At 35.6% G+C, this 12,786-nt stretch overlaps 1 protein-coding gene and 1 long non-coding RNA gene across 6 annotated transcripts in view; one reads left to right on the top strand and one right to left on the bottom strand.

The window, feature by feature from the left end:
* LOC129740973 (nicotinate phosphoribosyltransferase) overlaps positions 1-12,786 on the bottom strand; it is an 87,970-nt gene that overhangs the window by 36,353 nt on the left and 38,831 nt on the right. The window lies entirely within an intron of this gene.
* Positions 3,137-4,154, top strand: LOC129740975 (uncharacterized). The gene is made up of 3 exons (XR_008736404.1): positions 3,137-3,276; positions 3,872-4,016; positions 4,080-4,154. It is a non-coding gene; the product is annotated as an uncharacterized LOC129740975 (long non-coding RNA).

The following is a 12,786-nucleotide window of genomic DNA, read 5'->3' as shown; positions in this document are numbered from 1 at the left end:
AGATTGCTTTCTACCGGATGCAGCGCAGATTTTGCCACTAGGATCGGTAGAAGTCCCAATTGTGCAGTAGACCCCGTAAGACGCACTCCAATTTTTAGGTGTTTTCCACCGGCGTAGGGTTTTGCTAATAGAATCTATGGAAGTCCCGGCTGACCAGCAGATCACACTGGACGTCCTCCAGGATCGAGTGCCCCATCGGAAAAGTCGTCAATTGGCAGACAACAGACTGCTCGTCGGGCAACAGAAAACGCTGGTTGTCACTCACCAAATTCGTCGAAAAAATGCGACGGAAAATATACTTATTTTAAGCATTTGTTTAATTAAATTTTATTATGTAGGAAATTTTGATTAATTTTTTCTAACAATTATAGTTAATTTTGCAACTTTTAGCTGTTGTTATTTAAGGTAAAGAATGTAATATAACTTTCAAAAGAACATGTTACCCTTTTTCAGATTAATCTATCATTTTAGATTGTTCTAATTTTTGATGGAAGAATCAATTCATCAAAACTTGTTTATTAACAATAGCATCGAATTGAGATAAAAAAGCACAGAATGTTGAATCGTCCCATCAAAAAGTCATGGATTAAAGAATCAGGTAGGGAAATTGATATGAAACCTCTTTTTTTAAATAATGATTTACCTGTATTCAATTTAATTATTGCTCAGGAGGACTGGATTTGAGAAGCTTTAATCAAATCTATTTAAAAAAAAATCAAATCCATTTCGGATAAAGTTGAAGCGAAAGTCATTTTTTGTTAAATTCCGCGGGTTATGTGTTACCTGGTCTGATAATTCAAAAGAAAGGTAAAATGATGTGATAAACTTTTCAAAACATCTGAAAACTAATTATTGCTCTCGACGTTTCTTTTTTTTCTTAAATACTTTACTCGAAACACGAATGTATATTGTGAGGGAGATACAATGGATTGTTGAATAATTGTAACATTTTTTAGATCTAAACTATGCATTGAATCTTTTTCACAAACAGTTTGTTTGATGATAGAAGGTTTCCTTTTTGTTGTTTCGAAGCTACAAAAAAGACACAGTGTCGTTCGTCAAGATGATTTTTGATTAATTTTTAATTGTTTCATTGTCGTCTTCAACTAAACACCACTGAAAAATTATAATAGAAGCTATTTTACATTTCAATGTATGCAATAAAGAGTTCTGAGTTCAAAATTTAACTTTGATTTACTTGTGTTCTACATATATGAACACTGATTGATTTTTTTTAAAATAATTCTTATAACATGCAATACATGGACAAATTTAAAGTTACTTTTTGAATTTTAATACCCTTTTTAGGAAACTCAAAAAATCCATTCTTTGTTTCACTTTAAAACATGTATTCTCAATTTTCGGTCGTGTAAAATGGGACCGCTATCAGTGCTACATTTTGAACGTCTTCGGTTTTGTCTAGGTGACTTTGGAGCAGCTTAATACCGTCGTTGGATCCGGTTAGGAGTAGACCGTTGAGGTCGCCCATTCCCTTTCATGATATTCGGCAAGCTTCAAGTCGGAGAGGAATTTGCAAGCAAAGGCCATTCGATCGTAAAGGGAGATTTCCGTTTCATTGGTAACGGTTTCGAACCCATCTTCTTCATGCGCTAGGAACGAGAACATGCACCTTAGATATGGGTCATCGATCTGGGTGCGGGCTGCTTCACACTGTTTACGCCAGAGCCCAATTCGCTCTGCGCTGAACCCGGGCAATGCGACGGCAGCAGTAGTGAACTTGGGTCGGACGTTTGTTCCGCACCTTGACCCAGTATTTCGATTGTCTGTTCGGGAAAACGTTTTTTATAATTAATTGAGGGTTTATATTTAAAAAAAATGAGTCTTACCTGCTAAATGCGAAAATAGAAGCAAGCAATGAGAGCTGCTCTGGTAAATTCCTTATTCGCACACAGCTCGTCGATGAAGGCATGGAAAGCCTTTCTGCCGATGCTAAAATCTAGCCAGTTCATCATAACCGGATTCGATTTGGACATCGCGGGACCTTCCGGGGCATCACAAATGCCTAATATAGTTTTTCAATCCCAGCTTACAATCATCCTTAATCATGTGACTTATAAAACGCCAAACTCCTTGCAAATTTGCACTGACACCGGTTAGATCACCATTTCAATCAACCTGTTTACATTTCTAGAACTTTCGGAACCGAATCGAATGGAAAAAATAACCATTTCTTACTTGTCGAATGTTTGTTTGGTAACTACCAGCTAACAGCCGACTACGGCGTTTTGTTGGGTCAGTAGTGACGTCACCATAGTCATGGTAGCTTTGTTTACTGAAAAAAAACTTTACCACTACGTTTGCACAGGACCTGTCTCACCACCTCTCTATGTACCTCATTGATAGAGATGGAGGTCTTGACGATGGGCTCGATAATGATAATGATATATATACAAAGGATTGTGTTAGTAGAAATACCACAGAGAAATACTAAATCTATCGAATCATCGATTGTTTCATTTTGATTGTTGCAACGAATCACATGAAACCTCTGCATCTCATAACTGTAACCAAAGTGACGAAACGGTATCATCTAATATGAACTATGATTTATGGTAAAAATGTTCCCCATAGAAATTTCGAGAACATCGAGAACGAAAAAAATGGGTCACGTAAGACTCTTTCTATCAGCTACGATAAAGGTTCCAAAACCGTAGAATCATTGAATATCAGAAATTCCAATGATGGTTTTGATCATGGGTCATGTATCACAGTCTGGTAAGCTCTATATATGTCTTCATATAACTAAGATGTTAAAAAAAATATCACTCAAAATACTTTTTATTTCTTCTAGATTTTCTAGGACAGAGATTCAAGCTTAACGGTTTGTCTGAGCAGGATAGTTTCAAAGAATTAGACATCACCGTAATTAATGGACAGTGTACGCAGAAGCTGCTTAATATGAGTGAAGCACCGAAAAATCAAAAGTGAACCCAATTGAGAGCTGGAGAGAAGAACCTCAGTATCATGGCTTATTGAAAAATATTTTACGATCTGAAGTGGCCGAAAACATATAAAGTATTAAAATCGTTGAATATCTGGATTCTCAGGCCGCCTCTTGTTAAACATAAGTTCAGGTATAAATAGTGTACTTTAAATTTACAGTTGTAAGATTGTTTTATAACTTTTTTTTTAGAATTGAATTAGATCGAAAGGGAGGGAGCTTAATCAGTTTGTGAAGTCGGTTACCAATTCCTACATCAAATAATAAACCTCTGATGATCGATCTTCTTATGACAACCTTTTCGGATCAGCACGGTAAGTCTGTTACATCTAAGTCAAATCAAAAACATTTCAGAACATATTGAGATTTGATCTTATATGGGTATTATTCTGCTAAGATTCTTCTAATTGGTTATAGGTTCTAGTTGTCATAAGCTTCATAATTATTCGTACATAATTCAAGTTGTCAGTTCGTACATAATTCAAGTTGTCAGTTCATGTTATGTTTACATGTATACATTACACAGCTATTATTCTAAAAATGAACTCAGAAAGGTATCTAATGCTTCAATTTTCATTTTCTATTTATGCCTGGGTGAATGATCATATGAAATATGAATTATGTTTGAAATATACTATGAGTAGGTGCTAATTCTTCGAATTTTTCGTTGGAAATTCGTTTATTATTCATCGTCTTATTAGATACACATATAATTTTTTTTTTAAGTTCAGCTCATAATTCCAAGCACCAGTAAATTCAATTATACCTGCTGGAGTAAAATAGGATTTGAACTATATAGTTGTTACTTTATGATATTAAAAATTGAACTTCAAAATCTTTTTAAATCAAATATTCAAATCAGGCGAAACTGTCGTATTATAATTTTACAATCTTATTTCATATTTCCAGGCCAGGGTACCTGAACTTTCTTACTCCTAAGTTTTTCCCAGCCAAGCAACTGTTGCTGATAACGTCGATTCTAATATTCCGGAATTTCGTGCCATCACCACCGTTCGGCTTAAAATTGTTTTAAACGCATCACCGGCTCCATAACGTATGATAAATTTGTAATACAACAATTACTATATAAATTAATGTTTTTTTTTTTCATTTACAGAGCTCAACGGTGCAAAGAAAAGATGGAAGAAGCCAAATTTTGCTCCCTACTTTTGTCGGTGGATGAATCCCTCGAGCAAACGTACGATGGAAGTTTGTTTTTTTTGGCATCAGCAATGATATAGCGATTCCCATCCGCAGAATGATTCCAGTATTATGACTTCTTATAGCCATATGGCTTTTAACAAACAGCGTTAAAGTTTGGAATTGGGGCTCGAGGAAAATGCATTTCGAAAAATGCAATCATAATTGCTTGTTGTAGTAATTACTTTTTATTTGATTAGGATTATTTTGATAAAATTGTGGAACAAAAAATAAACATTGAAAAAATAAAAATTTAATTTTTTTTTTAAACTGAATGATTGGCAACCCTGGAAACGGCTCAAAAATTCGTGCGGATTCGGTTCGAAATCGGTCTTTTTTTTGGGATGGACGCTATAGCAATCGACCCAGAAACGGTTCGAAAAATCGTTCGGATTCGGTCCGAAATCGGTCCTTTTTTCGGATGGATGCTATGGCAATCGACCCAGAAACGGTTCGAAAACCCGTTTGGTTTCGGTCCGAAATCGGTTCTTTATTTCGGAGGGACGATGGCAATCGGCCCAGAAACGGTTCGAAAACCGTTCAGATTCGGTTGGAAAACGGTTCGCTTGTTTTGACATTTGATCTGCTCGAACTTGTTGAAAAAACTTATCGTCGTCCGAGAAAGTGTTTCATTTTCGCGCGATTTTCTACTAAACTCGGCCCGATTTCTTATACGATTTCGGGCCGATCGAGCAGATGTACGGACAAAAATCGGGCCGATTTCGGGCGATTTTTCCTGTCTGGGATGCTTCGTTCCTTAGGCCAATTCAAACGAAATACACAACAACAATAACGTTAAAAACCCAACATCTTTTTTTGGTGAAAAAGAGGTGTATTCCTGCTTAAAAACGTCTCACGCTGCCAAATTATTTGCTTTTTGCATAAAATAATTTGAAGAAATATGTACATATATCGAACACTGAATCATTTGACGTCGGAAACTAAAACTGGGACAGTCGAACCTGGAAACTTAAGTGAGAGAAAACAACAAATCCCAAGCTTTTAAAGCACAAAACCTCTTTAAGTGAGAATGTAAAACTTCTTTAAGCTAGAGTCGTTTTCCTGATGAGACCAAGGAAATTAGAGAAAAAAACAGTTATATATTGAAGTTTTAATACCAAAAAGATATTGGGTTACCAAAGAGCAAATATCCACAGTTCTATACCTATTGAAACTCACTCGAGTGGATTTTTATGAAATACACATTGAATAGTGGCATTTCTAGATCACTTTAATGCATTTGTATGTTGCTGACCCTCTTTTAAAGAGAACCTGGTTAAATTAGAAACCTCTGAGTGAGAAAAAATGTTAAGTCCTTTGGACTTTCACTTCGACGTTCGACTATAGTTAGTTTTGTCGATAATAGTTTCATTATTAAATTTAGAACATTTGAGTTATGCTTGTAAGTGTAGAACACTTACGACGAGCGAAAAAGTAAGATATCACATATTGCTCCGCATTTAGTTAAAAAAGCGATTCAAACTTCGTTAGTTTACTAATGAAAAAAGACAAAGAGTTTTTGAGACTGTCAAAAACTACTCTAAAATTCAGAAAGGAATTTAAAAATATTTTGGAAATTCTGTGAAAACATTTCAAACAAGACAATTTTCCCGTTTAGGTGTCGAAATTCCCGGTTTTTCCCCGGTTTCCCGGTGACGCGATGAAATTCCAAAGTTTTTCCCGCTATTCCCGGTTTTCCCGGTTCGCTAGCTAGTTACATAAAAAAAATTAAATTTCAAATACACTAGCCATCTTACCTTGCTGCTAAAACTCTTTTCACCTTACCTCACATTGTTTATCTTTATTGGACTACTTCTTTTTTGTGTAGCCTGGGCAACATATTGTATATGTGAAATACAAATTTCAAAGTTGTTTTGCAATAATTTTCTCTTAAGATGTTTTATACGACCAATGGTCCGAAAATCGTTCAAGAAAAGCAATCAGGATTAATTTCAAGCTAGAAAATGTCTTCTTTGATTACTACGATACCTACGTGGTTAAGGTTAAGGTTATACGTTTTTCCAAAATTAACACTAACTAGATACAAAAAAAAATCAACCGAGCGGCATTGTGTGCGCCCTTGCTGTTCGTAACGTAGTCAATCAGAGGTGATCGACATACATGTTGATACATTCTGAACGTCGCGCACTGACCTTTTAGCCTAGCATTTAGCCTAGCATCATTGTCGATCAGAAAAATATTTCTATGATTATTTGAGACCCCTCCCTCTTTCCAGTAGAAAGATACTAATGGGGGGAGGAGGCCTCTTTTATAATTTTTAACATAACTCAAAAACTAATTAAGCAAATGGAACCAAATTTGGCATGGGCGGGTATTTGGGAACGTGACATGTTCTAATGATTGTTTGAGACTTCTTCCTTCTTCCAGCGGGGAGAAAGAAAAGAGGGAAGGGAGTTTCATACAACTTTCACTGCATTACTCGAGAACTACAACAGCAAATGGAACCAAATTTGGCGTGGAACTTTATTTGGGTACGAGAAATGCTTCTATGAATATTTGGTATCCCTCACTCCTTCAAAGAGGTGCATGAATAGGGGGAGGAGAGGTCTCCCTTACAATTTTCAGTACAACTGGAGAGCTGATCGAGCAAATGGAAAAATGGAACCATATTTGACATGTGAGGGATACGAGAAATGTTTCTATTATAAATTGAAGCCCCACCTTTTTTAAGCGGAAAGATTGAAAGGGAAAAGGGGCTTCTTTAAATTTTTTTTTTGCACAACTCGAGAATTAATCGAGCAAATGAAACCAAACGTGGCATCAAAAAGTATTTGAGTACGAAAATACTTTTATGAATATTAAGTTCTCACCCCTAGATTCAATGGGGAGAAAGGAAGGGGGGATGGTACTTCCTTTCAAGTTTATGCATAACTCAAGAATTTACTACACAAATAAAACCAAATTTGTCATGGGATGGCATTTCAATACGAGAAATTTTTCTATGTGAAACAATTCCTTTCTTACAGTAGGAGGATAGAATTGGGAACATAGGAAGTGAAGAGGAAAGCTTACATTTAATTTTTTTTTTACAAAATCCGAGAAAAGGACAAAACTTAACATGGAACATCGTTTTGGTATGATTCTATGATTATCTGACACACCATCTTTCTTCCCGTGAGTAGGTACATATGAGGAGGGAGGAGAGCCCAATATAATTTAGTTACCATAAGTTCTCAATTTATGCTAACGAAGCCAATAAATATGGCATTGAAATGTAATTGGTTACGAGATTTGTTTCTACAATTGTCATAGACCCTTACGCTTTAAAGTGTAGCAAGGAGAACAGGGGCTCCAAATATATTTTGTTGTAAAGCTTAAAAACTTTTCAACCAATGGAACTATATTTGATATAAGAGGATTTTTGTGAACGAAAATAAACTGATATGATTATTAAAGATCACGACCTTTATTCAGCAGTGGGTGAAGGTAAGGACAGGGGGGCTTAAAAAACAGATTAAAATTATCAGATCTTTAACACAAATTTATAGATCAAGATTCAGAAAATTAGTTTTAGTCATCTTTGTGTTGCAATTCGAAACTCCAGCTGCAGCTCTCATTGAATTACGTTATAATTAGATTTCAAATAATGCCAACAAAACAATAAAATTTTTAGTAATTTCTAAAAATATCATTTGTTTTTGAAAGGTGTAGCAAAGCACACCGGGTCAGCTAGTGTTTTATAAAAGCTTTTTTTGACAAAAAAAATTAAAGATGATTTTATCGAAGTTTAAAAAATTGGTCATGATGACGATCCTAGCCAGATTTTAGCTTTATTAGAGTTTTGGTGATGCAAAGAATGTGCTTTTACTTTTTATGAAGATTAATGTTATAGTCCTAACTAAGTTTTTCATCAAATTATGCGCCATAACAACTAGCGAATGTTGGTATTGAAGGGACTGCATGAGATTCAAAATTATAAATTTAAAAAATGCTCCGAAACGCATCAATGAGTAAATTGGAAAAAATATATAATCGTAGAATAAATTTGTCTCCTCAAAATGCCTCCAAATAAAGGAACATCAAATAAATTATAGAAATTATTTGACTTCGTTTGAGGTCGCTTTCAACCACTCATTGAAGTCTCCTCCGTGTCGCAATCTTGCATGATGTAGCTCGTTCAGTAATCCTCTATTGAGTGGTACGACACCAAAATATGTAGTTCATAAAGTTGTTCTTTATTCTTGCGATTTTCCGCACATGCTAAGGAACGGCTTCTACCTTTTTTTCAAGCTCATGAATGCTCGTGTTTATTCATTGGCAAGAGAACCAAAACAAAAAAGAAACACTAAACGAACGAACAATATCCGTTAGGGGGAAACCTTTTCCTGCTGCATGACTGCTCACCAGGTTCAGTCTATAGCCTGCACAAAAACGGATGGAACACGTTTCCCGCGAATTATTGATCAATCTTTGTTAATAGAGAAAACGGGAAATAATAAAAGCAACAACAAAAAAATAGGAGCACCTGAATCCTGTAACACGATGCGGGTGTTTGGTGCGGGAGCAAACGAGGCCAACTTTTTTTTCGATGGCAATGTATGCACAACAATGCCATGGACAACCTCTTTCAGCCAAGCAAGGGAATGAAGCAAAAGATAGGAACGAGGACGAAGGTAATTCTGCAATTATTTGCACCCTAACGATTCCTTCCGCCACCATTTTCCATTTCAATGTCTTCGTGCTGGAGAAAGATGTAAATAAATCAAAATGCGGAAGGTTCCAATGTGGTGTTGCACGTGATGAATTAGCATCGCGAAATTAGTTTGATAACTTCCGTTTCATTGGGGATCATAAAAAGAAGGTGAATATCATCACGTTATTTGGGTGCGGCTCATTAATCATATGATTTTATGTGAGGCGCAGGTTTTCTCCTGGTAAGAATCCGGGTTGTAACCAAGGCCAAAAAAAAATTGTGCTTTGACGAAAAAAATAATTCTAACTTTCTAACTAACTAACTAACTAACTAACTTACCCCAAAAGTACTGTGATGGTTTTTTGTGATGCTTTTTCCAATACTCTCGTTAAAAAGTCATGTCAAATTGCATCTGTTTTACATTTAATTTAAAAAAAATTAATTAACATATTACTAACCTTATCATATTTATAGTTAAAAATCTAAAATTTATTTAAATTTATATCTTAATAATTCTGCCAAGAGATCCAACTGTTTCGAACTCCATAACTAAATTCTACATTCCATTCATTCCGATAGGTTCAAATTTAGAGATGTACCGAATAGTGGTATTCGGCGAACGGCCGAACCTTTTCAACTATTCGGCCAAACGAATATTAGATCGAATATTCTATAGGATTTTTATTAAAAATACAAAAGCAATTATTTAAATTTTCTTCTATTTCTTCCATGCATGGCTCCATCATGTTTTGAGTTGATTATTTTCAACCAAATGATTTATTACAAAATCTTTTTCAAGTAGAGAGTTTCAAGTAGAGGTCCTCCTCCTCCTCTTTCAAGAATGAGTTCCTGTGAAATATGGGACAAAACACGTCGAAACAGGTGTCAAACAATTTTAAATTGCTTGTTTGATATCGAATAAGATCAAAGTCGAATTTGAGCACGATATCTTCAAAAACGCTAAAAGAACTATTATTTTTATTAGTCTGTAACCTGTAAGTCTATAACCTTAAGAATACCATACCATTTCAAAAACACAGTCAGACAATTCATGACAATTTTTTGAAAAATTTGTTAAAAACGAGCAAATCTGAACATCATCCTGGCAAAAAACATACAATAGAAAAATGAAAGAAAATAACTTGAAATTTCAATTTTCATTGATTCACAGCAGTAGTATAAAAATTGTATCCAAGAATCAAACAAATTTTGTTGTTTATTTTGAAATTGTTTAAAAATTTTCTTGAAATTTTCAAAGAGCAATAAGAATTTCATTTAGCAAATAATTTGAATAAAATCGGGCAAAATCCGGGAAGTTTTGAACAATATCTGGGCATCCCGGGCAGATTTGACTTATCTCGAATTCTTTCTAGGATTTATGGGCAAGCCAGAATATTAAAAAAAAAAATTGGGATAAACGATAACCAAAATAATAAGCGGTACTTGTCACTGACAAGTATGTCAGCATTCCCTTGTATGCTCTATAGTAGAAGATATACGAACACACCTAAAATGATTAACTGAAACCATAACTTTTTGATGATTGTGTAGCTTTTTCAACATTACTAGTGGATATTTTATAAATTATCCAATATTATTTAAATTTTTTTGACAATAATGATATTGTATAAATTTTAAAAACAAATATTCGGCCTATTCGGCCGAATACTTAACTCAACTATTCGGTGAGCCGAAAATTCGGTCTAACGGTTTTGGGCGGTATTCGGCACCGAATATTCGGCCAACCGAACCCCCCCCCCCCCCTCTCTCTCTCTCTCTCTCTCTCTCTCTCTCTCTTTCTCTCACGGGAAGTTGGGAGGGGGCCTCCCGAACAAATGACAAATGTTTGCATAACTCGAGAACTGATCGAGCAAATGGTACCAAAGGAAGGCATTTGGAAACGAGAAATGTTTCTATGATTATAAGAATCCTTCTCCAATCAGTTTTTCGCCACCTCTGGAGTGCCTCAAGGGAGCCATTTAGGACCAATACTGTTCTTGATTTATTTCAACGACGTGCTGTTACTCCTCGATGGACCAAAATTAGCTTACGCAGACGACCTGAAGTTGTTTCATCCCATCTCCGGCCCTGACGATGCCAAGTTCCTGCAGGACCAGTTCAACCTCTTCGCCTCCTGGTGCGATGTCAATTGTCTGCCTTTGAATCGTAGTAAATGCGCAGCAATTTCTTTTTCCCGTAAGCGGCTTCCATCAAATGCAGCGTATTTTCTCGGCGGCGAGGCTATTGCTCGAGTTGAGCACGTGAAAGATCTTGGTGTCATTCTTGACAGACGGATGGATTTCAAGATTCACACCAATTACATCGTCGATAAAGCTTCTAGAAGCCTAGGTCTATTGTTTCGCATGGCGAAAGACTTCAAAGATATTTACTGCTTGAAGAGTCTTTATTGCAGTTTGGTTCGTTCGATCCTCGAATACGCCTCTGCTATCTGGTGCCCTTATTACCAAAACGGCTCTGAGCGTATTGAGGCTATCCAACGGCGCTTTATGAGATTCGCCCTTCGTCGCCTGAGCTGGCAAGACCCGTTCCGACTTCCCAGCTACGAGAGCCGCTGTCGTTTAATCGACATCGACACGCTGCAAGCCCGCAGGACCGCCGCACGAGCCTCTGTCGTGGCTGATTTGCTTACATTCAGAACTGATTGTCCCGCACTGTTGGAAGGTCTTCAACTCAACATACGACCACGTGGTTTGAGAAATCGTGATTTCCAGCTCTACGTCCCTCTTCGTTTGAATAATTATGGGGCTAACACAGCACTTATAGGTGTAATCAAGACATTCAACCGCTACTCCGAACATTTTGATTTTGACGTTTCGAGGGATGCATTCCGAAGAAAAATCCTTAAAGCTTTAAGTTTTGTGTAGACCATTGTATTTGTAGTGTCTTTAATTTTAATTTTTAACTTTATCATTAGGATCAATATGTGATCTGTTGATGTACAATAAATAAATGAAGTCTAAATGAAGTCTAAATAAGAGACCACCAAGGCCGTGCGAACGGAGGAAGGGTTTTAGGGGTTTAAACCCCCCCCCCCCCCCCCCATGGAGATTTTTCAAAGTATATTTTTCAGTTCAAGAAATGAATTTACCATAGTAACGCGAAATTACTTCATCCTAAAAGGTGTTTATAAATAAGTTTTAACAAACATGTTGTAAAATTTTCTCGCCTCTGGCGGTTCTAAGTTCTATATCACTCTAAACCTAAGACATTTCGTTCTGCAACAGCACATAACGTTTACGAATTGAAACTAGTTTTTAACTATCAATTTCGATTTACAATTTATAATAAAACCCTATTACTAACCATTTTTATAATTTTAAAACACTTTTATATCATAATACATTTAATGCTGATATGAAATATTATTCAAGAGACCAACCAATTCCAACATCAAATTTAACTGTGTGTTTTTTTTCTTCTAAATACTCAACTCGACATTTAAAGGCCACCAAATTCACATTTAAATCAGGTGCAAAGAATTTAAGAGCCAATTTAGATTAATTTTGGTGCCTTAAAACTTTTGGAAATATGTATAAATTATATAAGAAAATTCTGCACTTTTCTGATAAAACTTTGAAACATTTCAAAAAAGGTTTTTTCCCCAAGACCGTAAGTCATTTTGGCTTCTGTGAAGGAAAACTTATTCAAGTTTTCCGTTTGTTCGCCTTTCCCAATTTTGTAAAATAATTGATATCAAACGAACTTTTAAAGATGTATTAACTTAATTGCATTTGAGATATTTTTAAAGCAAAAATCAAATCGTCTTGCAGATTTCGAGAAGTTTGATTATTTGAATCATCAATGAAATTCTATAAAAATTAGGCAGATTGAAAGAAATGAAAGGATATTAAAAACTAGCGAGTAGAATTTGATAAGAATCATGTTCATCACATGACATCAATTTGTTCCTAATGAAACAAATGTTCATATTCATAATCTTGAAATGTTC

Source organism: Uranotaenia lowii, chromosome 2 (genome assembly GCF_029784155.1).
Source record: "Uranotaenia lowii strain MFRU-FL chromosome 2, ASM2978415v1, whole genome shotgun sequence".
Classification (NCBI taxonomy): domain Eukaryota; kingdom Metazoa; phylum Arthropoda; class Insecta; order Diptera; family Culicidae; genus Uranotaenia; species Uranotaenia lowii.
This window is presented reverse-complemented; position numbering and strand designations above follow the sequence as displayed.